Genomic DNA, 13,078 nt, shown 5'->3' with positions numbered 1-13,078 from the left:
TTACAAGATGATGGAACATCTTGACATAACGATATAATTCTACAGCATATAGAAAGTAAAATGACAGGCCCACATGGCTTTGGTTTTTATTCTAGAAAGTAGGTGTGTGTGTAACAGCAAATATATTTTTAAAACGTGGATTTTGTGACTTCCTCAAAAAGTTCCTCGACATAATGAAATGTCAATTGCTTCGTCATTAAAAGAACTTCCCATCACGAGTTACAACTTTTAAGAACAGTTGGATCTCTGCTCTCTCTCTTGCCATCCTTGGGATCCTGGGCGGGGTAGCACATTCTAGGTGAGGGTTAAGAAAACCCTTCTAGTAACACATCAGTGAATGAGCCCAAGCTGAAACGACGCCATTCACACAGAGGGTGGTGGCATAATGTATTTAAGCATTCGAATGGACTTCTAGGTGCTTCTCTCTTTCTCTCTCCTTTCTTCCTTCTCTCTTTCCCTCCTTCCTTCCTTCCTCCTTTCCTTCCTACTTCTTTTCCCTCTTTCCTTCCTCCTTTCTTTGTAATTTTAAATCGATAATTTGAACTCTTCATTGGTTGCCTTTCTTGCTTATTCATTTCAACTGCAATTCAAAATACTGCCTAACGAGTGACTATTAAGATGTGCATTGGCTATGTTATGGCATTTGCTTCCCAAGTAAGAATTTTCACATTCTCAGAATATCACATATTTTTATTCTTTAACTTGGAAGAATACTGAGGATGATACTGCCTTAAAAATCTGGTGGAGAAATATAGGCAGCACACTCTTTGACATCAGTATCAAAAGGATCTTTTTGGACACCATAACTCCTCAGACAAGGGAAACAGTACAAAGAATAAATAAATGGGACTTCATCAGACTAAAAAGCTCCTTCAAGGCAAGGGGAAACAGGATTGAAACAAAAAAGCAACCCACTAGTTGGGAAAAAATATTTACAAGTTATTTATCCGACAAAGGGTTAATCTCCACAATATATAAAGAACTCACACAGCTCAACAACAAAAAATCAAACAACCCGATCAAAAAATGGGCAGGGGACATGAACAGACATTTCTCCAAAGAAGATATATGGGTGGCCAATAGACACATGAAAAGATGCTCATCATCACTAATCATCAGGGAAATGCAAATCAAAACTACACTAAGATATCACCTTATACCTGTTAGAACGGCAAAAATAACCAAAACAAAAAGTGACAAATGTTGGAGAGGGTGTGGAGAAAAAGGAACCCTCATACACTGTTGGTGGGAATGCAAACTGGTGCAGCCACTATGGAAAACAGTATGGGGATTTCTCAAAAAATTAAAAATAGAAATACCACATGACCCAGCCATCCCACTACTGGGTATCTATCCAAAGAACTTGAAGTCAGCAATTCCAAAAGTCCCATGCACCCTTATGTTCATTGCAGCATTGTTTACAAAAGCCAAGATGGGAAGCAACCTAAATGCCCATCAGCTGATGATTGGATAAAGAAGATATGGTATATATATACAACGGAATACTACTCAGCCATAAAAAGGATAAAATCGTCCCATTCACAACAATATGGGTGGAACTTGAGGGCATTATGTTAAGTGAAATAAGCCAGATAGAGAAAGACGAACTCTGTATGACTCCACTCATAGGTGGAAGTTAAACATATAGACAAAGAGAACTGATTGGTGGTTACCAGGGGAAAGGGTGGCAGGGGGAGGGCACAAAGGGTGAGGTGGTGCACCTACAACATGACTAACAATAATGTACAACTGAAATTTCACAAGGTTGTAAACTATCATAATCTCAATAAAAAGTTAAAAAAAATCTGGTGGAGAGTGTGAAATTCTCTTTAGCTTCAATAAATTTGTAATAGACTTGGAGATTCAGCTCAGATGCTCCCTCTTTCAAATCTCTTTTTGAGGCCACATGCTGGAACACAGCAGTGTCTTCCCCACTTTAGTTCCTGTGATATTTTCTATTTAACCTGTTTCATTTTTCTAAAAATGGTGGTCAAAACCCAGAACATAGATATCATGACCTACTAGTGTGGTCATGACTATTGAGTCAGAAAAAAAACTGGCTCTAGAGTCATCTACCACTAACTAGCTGAGTTGTCTCAGGCAAATAATTTACTGAGTAGGCAGGATGAGCAATATCTTTTTAGATGGTTACCATGATCCATGAGTAATTTTTAAAACTGGGGGAGGGAGTGTGTTTAGTTTTTTGTTTATTTTATTAAAGCAATGTTTAAGGTCTACATAATGATCAACAGAGAAGGCAGGAGGTGAATGGAATTTGTCTTTCTCTAAAGTTGTTGATGAGAATGGAAGGTATTTATTCAGCTTGCTGCTCAGTAATTTACATATTAGTAATCTGAAGATTTGTGATTTAGTTCATCTCACCCACCTGTTTCCACTCTTCAGCCATTCATCGTCCCATACAGTTTACCAAGCTTCTGAAAGATGTTTTTAAAATCTTCTGGAGATAGAAAAACAGGATATGTTTAGAAAAAAGAGATCTTATCACTTAAAAAATATATGAAAATCAAAACAGCTGGGGTGGGGGCAGTTGGCATTAGTTCTGAAACTTTGTGTTGGTTTTGTGATTTGGGGAAAGTGGACAGAGAAGTGCTAAGATAGGAGAAGAGCAGTGGGAAGCCAGAGCTGAAGAACCAGACACTCTTATCCTCTCTAGGATTGCCGTTTCCCATTCATGCCCCTCTTACTCTGTTCATTTTTAGAAGCTACAAACTCATCATGGCCAATGTGCTGTTTCTCAGAGTGATTCTGAGGGTCACTTGCATCACAGTTAAATCTGGTTCTCTGGGAGGTCTTCCTAGGAGCCTGCATTTCAATATCATCCCCAGGTGATTCATGTGCACTCTGAAGTTTGGAAAACTGATGGTATAATGTTTAAGGAAAAAATTGAACCAAGGATTCTTTGCAAGTGCAGTTATAACTCCCCCTCCTCCATTTAATTTGGTTTATTGGTATCGATACCACTCTTTGCTCTACCTCTGCCCATTCCACTTCCACTTCTACTCCTAAAATAAGAGAGATGATCCTTGATTGTCCTGATCTTTGAAGGAGGATAGATTCCAGGGTCTTACACCTGGGCGTGAAGTGATGCTAGCAATTTCCTGGTGAAGGAGCAATTTCCAGTAAACTTTCTTGATCATCAAAAACAGGATATGGGGCCGGCCCGGTGGTGCAGCAGTTAAGTTCACACGTTCTGCTTCTCGGCGGCCTGGGGTTCGCTGGTTCAGATGGCAGGTGTGGACAGGGCAATGATTGGCAAGCCACGCTGTGGTAGGAGTCCCACATATAACATATAAAGTAGAGGAAGATGGGCATGGATGTTAGCTCAGGGCCAGTCTTCCTCAGCAAAAAGAGGACGATTGGCAGTAGTTAGCTCAGGGATAATCTTCTTCAAAAAAAAAACAAAACCAGGATATAATGTAGATACTTAAAAAAAAACTATTGACAAACTGCTTTCTTTGCATTGAATATTTGAAAATGCATTTTATTATTATTTATAAAGACAATATCCAGATTTGTCCCCATTTTCTATTTGTGATTGTGGAGGGTTGTAAACCACTGCCCTATGTTTCTCTCACTCTGTCCATCCACCATCTCCCGCTTTCTGTTGCCTCCACATTTGCCATCTATTTGTACCCCATCGATTGGTGCCAAACAGACTTCATGGAGCAGATGACTTTGTCCTGGTTATACAACTGTTTAAAATACAGGAATAATTAATATATGCGGATGGCCAGGGAGTAGCAGCTGTCATCACTTGACATCTATGCTCAGGTGCTTCTCTCACTTACAGAGTATTTATCTCTTTCCTTCCTGTCCTGAGCTGGGGAAGACCTGGCCAAGTAAAGAGCTCTTGCCTTCAAAGGGCAGCTCCCACTCTGTGGGTACTTTAAACCAAAGGAGAGGTCTCCTACAATGTCCCCTTTCCTCAGGAATTCACAAACCCAGACATAAATAATTATGACTTGGAGAAACGCTGTAGGAATTTGGAAACACTTTATGGCAAATAACGTAATTCCAAGGAATCTCAATAAATGAACTGAAGGCCACTAAAAATAGAGTTTACAATTGGGAGATACCCTTTCAGGGGATACTGGGAAATATTTTATTGATTTAATATCCAAGAACTAAATAACCTAAGTGCATGTTGTATAACTGAAACAATCTCCTTGTAAGTCATTTCTCTTGGTTTAAGCACATGGTTTAGTTCAAATGTCTCTTGTGGAACTGCCTTCAGAAGTATTAGTTTATACTCACACTTGGTTTTAAGCCAACAACAGTGTGAGTTCTAAAAGTCTTCAAAACCCCTACTTTGAAGGGAACAACTGATTTTTGTTTCCTGGTATGAGTAAGTGGTTATTCAAAGACCAATTATAGTCACATCCAGGTTAGTGGATCGAGAATCTAATCTGCCATTCATGATTGTAGATTCATCATAAAAGAATGAAAAGTAGTTTTCTCTTTTCCCTTACCTTTTCCTGAAAGGACAGCAAGGCCTTTCTCTTCCAAGAGAGAGCTTCCAAACATAAACTAATAAACAGAAATCAGATACTGGAAAGTCCTATTTAAAAAAAAAGGAAAGAAAGAAAATACAATGGAGGGCCAGCCCTGTGGCCGAGTGGTTAAGTTCTCATGCTCTGCTTCGGCAGCCCAGGGTTTCCCCAGTTCGGATCCTGGGCGTGCACATGGCACTGCTCATCAAGCCATGCTGAGGCGGCATCCCACATGCCACAACTAGAAGGACCCACAACTAAAAATATACAACTATATGCCAGGGGATCTTGGGAAGAAAAAGGAAAAATAAAATCTTTAAAAAAAAAGAAAAAGAAAGAAAAGAAGATTGGACAATATGGTAGAATGCCTGGAAGTGAGGCTCCTTAGTTATGGTGGACAGGGAAAGCTTCTCTAAGAGGTAACAGTTCAGAAATGAACTATGAAGACAACTATGAAAAGACCTGTAGGACAAGCATTCCTGGCAGAGGGGTCAATAGGTACAAAGATCATAAGGAGAGAACAAATTTGGCAAGATCTAGGACGGAAAGAAGGTCATTGTGGCTGGAGTGTGGCGGGAAGGGAGGAGTGGTATCAGATCATATCATGAAGGGTCTTGAGGACTAAGAGAAGAAGATTAGCTTCTAATTGCAGTGGAAAGGCACTGGATGATTTAAGCAGGGGAGTAACCTGATGGATGTTTTAAAAATATCACTCTAGCTGTGGTCTGAAGAATGGAGTGTAGAGGGACCAGCATGGAAGCTGGGAGACTTTAGGAGCTGTTGCTGTAGACCACATTCAAAGTATAATTTGGAAGTAGAACTAATGGAGCTTGCTGATGAATATGAGTAGTAAGGGAGAAGAGGGAATCAAGGATAATATATATGTTTTAATATGCTGTTCCAGAGTATTGAGAAGAAATTACTATCTTTTCTGGAAATGGAAAGTTGGCAGCAGTATGCTGGGAGTGGCCCAAAGCCTCGGTCCTACTCCAGGGACTTGCTATTAATCAGGCTGTGAAATGACTGGTCCAGGTCACTTTCTATCAGAAGCTGAAGAAATTCACAGGGAGGACAATGCAAGGGATGACAGAAAAAGGCTCTGATTATGGCTAGAGCATTCCTCTGATAGGGTTGGCGGAGGGAAAGCCTCAGAGGCTAAGAAATGCCATCAGCTAAGGCATCAGCATTAAAGGGTATGCATGTGTGAACTCTGTTCAGGGATGAAGGGTTTTACCCCTTACAGAATATGGATGGCAGAGTGGGGGGTAAGTAGAAAGCATAGGTTTCAATCATTCCCGTGTATGAACAAGCCAAGTAGAAACGTGTGAATTACAGACTAGAGTTATAGACATTTTACAACCTCAAGCGAAGGTCTCTGACCCAGAAATTCTTGCTGATTTTGTGCCAATCAGAGCTGACAAAGTAAAAGAGACCACAGCAGCATTTTATGAGTAAGATAAGATAGTGAGACTCTGGCTTCAAACATTGAGGTAGACTTGGGAAGTCAGAAGCAACATAGGCATGCTTCTACTGAGTGAAGTTCAACTCTCTCAAGGCAAGGGCCCAGAGGGTAGAGATAAGCAGTTTCCCCAACTCCAGTGAGGGCTGGCCTAAGTTTGCGTTGGAAAACATAGTATTAGTTGGCTTCTGATATAGTAGGGCTGGTCTCAAGCAAAATCATTCAGTATTTATCACCCTGTATTTCACAGACTCCAATAGACATGGAAATAACCCTCATTTGCTTGGTAAAGGGGATAATTAATGCCTGCCACAGCAACAAAAAATTTAACCCAGTTGACTCATCATTTTTCTTGTGTTCTTGGAGGGCAAGAGGAAGATGGGAAGTTGGCATATGGAAGAATAAATTCTAACATTAACATGCTTGTTCCCAGGTTTGCGTGGAAGAAATGTGACGGACGCTGCCAGGCCAGGCTGTGCAGCACTTCCAGGGATGCTTGCCGGAGAAGGAGAAGAAGAATGAAGACTGAGGGATAAGTATAGTCTCGTGGTGTCCCTGGGTCACAAACAGACGTTGTGTCCTTCTTGCGAAGAGCTCCAAAGGAGAGGGAATATATGATAAAGTAGATCATTTTATTCATCAGAGTCCAGAGACTGTTTTCAACTAAAAAACAAAAAACAGCATTCAGGGTAGGAGACCAGGCTGAATTTCTCAGGGGTACAGGAGCCTGAGAGCCCCGGGTTGAGAACAGGGTCATGTGAGTTGCATGGGCTGTAGGAGGAGGAAGTTAATAGGGGTTTGGTTTAGTGATATGGAAACCTCGTGGTCAAGAAGGAGGAGAAATATAAGCACCTACTGTAAGCAGAAAAAATTTGGAAAGAGAAATATCTAGAGAAGCGATTAGGAGGCTGTTCAATATGCTGCGCAGAGCATTTGCAGGGACTGCTTTAAAAAGTTTCAGTATTTTTCTTCAGGCTTCAGCAGTCAGTTTATGTTTTCTTAGAATGCTATTACATGCTTGGCCTGAACCATGTGAAGCCTGTTTTCCTCAGGTTAAACTCTGAAATATAATCACTTCCTGCTCAGAAAAGCTTTCCTTGACTTTGCTGCCCCTTTAAATTATTGTCATCTCTGATTACTCCATTTCAATGGCAAACCTCAACCAACTATATCATCACTTTTTTCAACTACCAAATTAACAAAACAAAATGCAATAATTATAATAAAGATCAAAAATTGCAGAAATAGTAAAACATATCGCATTTTTTATATGTCAGACACTGTCTTGGTGATTTACATATATTAGCTCATTTAAATTTTGCAACAATCCTATGAGGAATGTATTATATATATATGTATGTGTATATATATATATATATATATATATATATGGGTTTTTTTGCTGAGGCAGATTCACCCTAAGCTAACATCTGTGCCAGTCTTCCTCTACTTTGTATATGGTTCGCCACCACAGCATGCCCACTGACAAGTGGTGTACATCTGTGCCGAGGATCCAAACCTGCAAAACTGGGCTGCTGAAGTGGAGCAGCCACTAGGCCATGGGGCTGGCCTCGTGGAAGGTAGTATTATTGCCCCTATTTCAGAGTTGTCGAGAGCTTAAGTAACTTGTCTAAGCTTATGCAGTTAGGAAGTAGCACAGCCAAGATTTGAAACCAGGCATTCTGGTTCCAGTGTCTATGCTCCTAACTACCATAAAAGTGTGCAATGAAATTAGTATCCTTATTCACTGCTGGTGGCATTGTGAATTTGTTCAGCCTCACAAAGTTAAACATGAGGGCCCAGCCCAATGGCTAAGTCATTAAGTTTGCACACTCCACATCAGTGGCCCAGGTTTCGCTGATTGGGATCCTGGGCCTGGACATGGACCACTCATCAAGCCATGCTGAGGTGGCACCCCACATAGCAGAACCAGAGGCACTCGCAACTGGAATATGCAACTATGTACTGGGGGGCTTTGGGGAGGAGAAGAAAAAAAAAGGAAGATTGGCAATAGATGTTAGCTCAGGTGCCAATCTTAAAAAAAAAAAAAAATGTTAAATATGGAGTTACCATATGACCCAGTAATTCCATTCCTACATATATACCCAAGAAAACTGAAAACATATATACGAAAACGTGTACATGAACATTCATAGCAGCATTACTCATTACAGCAAAAAGGTGGGAATAATATAAATGTCCATTAATTTTGAATGGATAAACAAAATGTAGTATACCCAAGCATGGGGATATTTTTCAGCCATAAAAAGGAATGAAGTACTGATACATGCTACAACTTGGATGAACCCTGAAAAGCTTATGCTAACTGAAAGAAGCCAGATACAAAAGACCGTATATTGTATGACTCCACTTATACGGAATGTCTAGAATAGGCAAATCTATTGAGACAAAAAGCAGATTGGGGTTGCTGGGGGCTGAGGGAAGGGAGTAAATGGAGAGTGATGGCTATTGCATATGTGGTTTCTTTTTGGGGTGATGAAAATATTAGAGAATTAGATAGTGGTGATGGTTGCACAACTCTCTGAATATCCTAAAAGCCACCAAATCGCATACTTTAAAGCAGTGGATTTTATGGTATGTGAAGTATATCTCAATTTAAAAATCTCTAGGTAGGGAGAGAACTGCGTGAGTCTACCACTGCCATTATATTACACTGCCACATGGTGTCACTGTTGAGGAATGGACAAAGTCCAAACAAGGTTTGTACAAAGCTCAGAGATGCTCTGGTTCAGATTGTGCCCAGGCTACAGGCGTGCTCCATGATTGAGGTGTAAGGTTAAAATTCAGAACGTGTTCCTCAGAGCATGGGCAATACCATTCCAGAACAGCTTAATACTGAAGAAATTCTAGCCTCAGCCCCAGACGGTACAACTACTTGCTCCCTTTCACAGACAGAGGTTCTTGGCTAAACCGGGTTCCCAGATTAACAGAGAAATTCACACATCTTGTGAAAGTATTTCTGTTAAAAGGAAATACTATTAAATACATCTTGAGCTTTCAAAAACTTTGTTTTTGAGAAACTACTTTAGGGGCTGGCCCCGTGGCCAGATGGTTAAGTTTGTGTTCTCTGCTTCGGTGGCCCAGGGTTTCACAGGTTCGATTCTGGGCATGGACATGGCACCGCTCATCAGGCCACGCTGAGGCAGCGTCCCACATAGCACAGCCAGAAGGACTTGCAACTAGAATATACAACTATGTACTAGGGGGCTTTGGGGAGAAGAAGAAGAAGAAAAAAAAGGAAGATTGGCAACAGATGTTAGCTCATGTGCCAATCTTTAAGAAAAAACAAATTACTTTAAAGTGTATGGGGAAATATTGAGGAATTTTACTGTCCCGGGATAGGGGACTTTCAGTGAGTTGAGGGTTTTACACCAATTCTCTCTAAAATATTTATACTATTTAACCCAGTATTTCCAATCAACATATTAAAAAACTATATATATGAAGTTGGTCTTCAGGATGTTATTGACAGTGGCAAAAAAATTGTACACAAACTTGTGGAAAATCATATACCTATTAAAAATGGTATATGTGAGGGGGCTGGCCCCGTGGCCGAGTGGTTAAGTTCGTGCGCTCTGCTGCAGGCGGCCCAGTGTTTCGTTGGTTCGAATCCTGGGCGCGGACATGGCACTGCTCATCAAGCCACGCTGAGGCAGCATCCCACATGACACAACTAGAAGGACCCACAACGAAGAATATACAACTATGTACCGGGGGGCTTTGGGGAGAAAAAGGAAAAAATAAAATCTTTAAAAAAAAAATAAAAAATGGTATATGTGAATGCTATGTAACAACATGAAATCCTTATGCTATAATGAAAAATGATAACAAGCACCTATTTATATGTTTGTGTGAAAACATATACACATACATTTACAAATTCATACAATTAGACATAACGCACATACCAGTTAAAGTTATATGTTATTTGATATCGAAATAAATTTCCTTCAATCCTCTTACCTCACATTCTATAAAATGTATTCAATATCGATACCAAATTTCTCTCAATTCCCAGGGTATATATTCCCATGGTCATTTTTTTCACTTACATTTTAAAATTGTGAGCAATATCATACATACAGGAGTATTTATAATGTATGTGTACGGTTTAAAGTGTTGCCATTGGGTTTCCATCAGGAATCGGAATTCTACTCAGTTGATTCCACTAAAGAGATATCAATGAAGACACTGTTTAAAGGAGTGTCAATGGGGTAAGAAGACCATCGACTTGAGAGTCTAGCAATAGTGGGAAGCCCATACCACCTCTCAGCTAACAAGCAAGGGAAGAAAGTGTTTTCAGAGCTCCATGAGCTGGAGCCACGGAGGAGAGGCCACTGTTCGAGACCTGCAGTTGTGGAAGGACATAACCACCATCAGATCCTCACCCTCAAACAGAGAAAGAATGGAGAAAACATACCCTACCTCTCTTTCCTCCTGCCTCTGGTCTCCTGTGGATGACCCCCACTGTGCAAACCCAAATGGAAACTAGCTGAGGAGAGCTCAGGTGAAACTTTCCAAACAGGTCAGCTTCTGGGGGATAGGACAGGGCAGGGAAGGGAGGAGAATGGATATGAGGGAAGGTAAGCATAAAACCCATATAGTCTATCTGTTTTGCCACTCAGCATTTATTCTTGCCCTTTGCTCAGATGAAGAGAAGCTCATCTCCTACATGTAAGAATCACAGAATCCCACCAACCACCATATTGCTTTGAGGTGATATCAATCCAGGTATACTCTGACCTAGAAACTAAATTGTAATATTTGTCTCCACCAGTACTCTTCATATAAGGTAACAAGAAAAGAGGGGCAGGGAAAAAAAGGATTAACACTTTATATGCAGAGCCACAACAGTCCTTGCCTCTACAGCTTGTTGTAAGGCTAAAATTGATAATCATAGCTTCCTACTTCATTCATTTATATTTCCCTTGTCCTATGCAGTATCTTGGAGATCAGGATTTTTTACTCGGTGTGGTGATGCAACACTTTACTTTCCTCATGGTCTGAAATTGAAGTGGTCTGACTTTATCAGGTTACTGCAGTTATCTGATCATTTTTCTTGCACGTGGAGTATTAAGACGTGCCCAGTGAATTTCTAGGCATCATGCACAGTTCTCCTCGCCCTCACTGTAGAGCTGCAACCCAATTTCCCCTTGGTAACTGGGATCAGTTACCCAATTCCATCACTATGAGGAACCACAATGATCAAGGCGCAGTTTCAGCTTCCAATTCAACAGAACCATGGTTGGGTCCTCTAGTGAGGGCATTTCTTCATTTTGAACTAGGACTTCTAACCACGATAAACCCAATGTTGTAGAAATGGTGTGCTATATATTTTCCATTTGTCCCTCCAGTCTTTATGTATAAGAGGCTGACCTCTATAGACTGCATCAACCTGACTCCCTCATCTTCTGGTGTCCTGTAGATCCAGCCAATATAATTCCTCAGCAGGATACCAGAGCATGGGGTACAGAGAGATGGGTCTTTCTTCTCCATTTTGTCCCCACTTTGAGCTGAGGTCCTAGCAGTGGCTACAACCATAGGATCTCATCCTACTGGGCCAAAGATCAGCATTGACTGCTTTCTGCTACTGAACAACATAGCTCCCATTGGGTTGCCCTCTCCTACAGCCACAGTATGGCTCTTGCCTGGTTTTAGTAACTGCTCCCTCCCCTTCATCCCTTCTGACCTAGAGTTAGTAACAGCTCCCTATGGTTGCTGGTTACTACCGTTTAGTGAATGCTAACTATGTGCCAGACACTGTGCTAAGTGCCTAAATATATTTTCTCATTTAGTCTTCACAATCTCATAAGTTAGATGGCTTGAGTCTATGGTAGAGACGATAAAACTAAGTTTTGGAGAGGATAAAGAGTGACAGTGACAGAGCTGTACATTGAATCTACTTGTGGTACTTTTAGAGTCTGTGTACCCAAATGCTATTCCCCACTTCTTTTATCAGTTGTTATCCTCCCTTAAAGAGTCAAAACTCCACACGGCTTTGCTCCTTGGGAACATATCCACTCCAAAAACTGGAAACAGAGATGCTAGTGAGATGTCCCCACCCAGCCATTCAACAAATAGTGTCTGGAATGTGGGACCCAAGCTCTAGAGTACTGAGGGCCGGTGCTGAGAGCATCAAGGCAAGCCTAGGAGGTCGGTGTGGTGTTCACCCACAGGCTGAGCCTGGGGAAGGTTAGTCGCCTCCACTGACGTGGTGATCAGCCAGGGCTAAGAGCAGAGACCTTCCTCATGGACCTTCATCAAGGCCAGAGCCTGGTGAAGTCCCTGCTATTCTTCCAAGCCATCTAGCAGCAAAGAACAGAGTGCCAACAGTTCCTCAAATACTCTCTCAAAGAGGCTGGGAGAGAGGCTTGGCTTACTCAAGATAGAAATTGCTGGTGGGGGTGAGAAGAAATGGACATCTCTCAGAACAGCAGGGGAGACAGATGGCTCTGTCCAAAAATAAAGAATTAGTAACTTTGGTCAAGTCTGCTCCTTTTCATTTCCTGTCTTAACCTTTTTGCCATTTTAATAGAGGCAATTTAACAGATGAGGAGACTGAGGCTCTAATAGATTAAATAAGCTGTGTTGAGATTCAAATGGAGAGAGAAAAAAGTCCACCCTCAACATTAAACCTATTCTGCAAATAGAAAAGCCCTTAAAAATGTTTATAACTGTGGATATAAGGGACAACCCTTCATGAGACACATTCTCTTCTCAGAAACTGACTCAACAGTGGTCGTTGGCGCTATTTCTGGAGAATAACAGGGAGATAGCTCATTATCCAGGGCTATTGAAGCTTAGCTCAGCGCTGGAGCATGGATTCCTCATATACGCGGGTAACTGAAAACCGCACTGAGGCCTTTGAGATTTCCATTCTGTTTCCTCTGCCTCCCCTCAAAATCTGACAGCTGAGTGGCTGCAGCTTTGAATTTGCCTCCTTGACCTGCCCGTCTAGGGGCCTGGCCAGAAAGCGAGGCCTGTGGTCAGGCATGCGGGCCCTTTAAGGAAGCCAAGGGCTGCGCTGATTGGCTGAGGCTCGGAATCTACTATCATGCCAGCCAATCCCGAGGCTCTTCTGGGCGAG

The sequence above is a fragment of the Equus quagga genome, chromosome 6 (assembly GCF_021613505.1).
Source record: "Equus quagga isolate Etosha38 chromosome 6, UCLA_HA_Equagga_1.0, whole genome shotgun sequence".
Taxonomy (NCBI): Eukaryota; Metazoa; Chordata; class Mammalia; order Perissodactyla; family Equidae; genus Equus; species Equus quagga.
This window is presented reverse-complemented; position numbering follows the sequence as displayed.